The sequence below is a fragment of the Eulemur rufifrons genome, unplaced genomic scaffold, assembly GCF_041146395.1.
Source record: "Eulemur rufifrons isolate Redbay unplaced genomic scaffold, OSU_ERuf_1 scaffold_97, whole genome shotgun sequence".
NCBI classification, from domain to species: Eukaryota; Metazoa; Chordata; class Mammalia; order Primates; family Lemuridae; genus Eulemur; species Eulemur rufifrons.
The window spans coordinates 541255-541940 of NW_027182879.1; positions in this window are offsets into that span (position 1 = coordinate 541255).

Consider the following 686-nt stretch of genomic DNA (forward strand, 5'->3'; position numbering starts at 1 on the left):
AACCTTTAACCCTAACCCTAACCCTAAGAGCCCACCCTAACACTAATCTTCCTCGCTAAACATTACCATAATCCTACCCCTAAATCTAATTGTCAGACTTCTTGCTTTCTCAGAGTTTAGAAAGCCTACAATCCTCCCATGACATGAGTAAAAGGGGGCTCTGCCACTGTGTCCTGCATGAAACCCAGGAGCCCATATCCAGCGTACGATAGAGTGGGTTCCCGGGGACAATCCCATCCCTCTAACCCCCACCCCCCTACGCTAAGTATAAACACTACCCCTAACAGATAACCCTCACCCTGAATATAACACCTGACCCTGATCCTATTGCTCACCTTAAAACATAAACCTCCCCGTAACCCTAACTTATCCCCTTATCTTAACCTTAATGCATAACACCCTGAGAAGAAGCCCCATCCCATAATTCTAATCCTAATCCCCAGCCATAACCATAAGACCTCATCCCTAATTCTAAAATGCCAACCCTAACCTTCACCCTACCAACAACCCTAACCCTAACCCTAACCCCTAACCCTAAGCCCTCACCCTATCACTAATCTTCAGCCCTAAACCGTACCGTAATCCTAACCCGAAATCTAATTCTCAGACTTCTTGCTTTCTCAGAGTTTTGAAAGCCTACAATCCTACTAAGCCATGCATGAAAGCCCGCTCTGCCACAGTGTCCT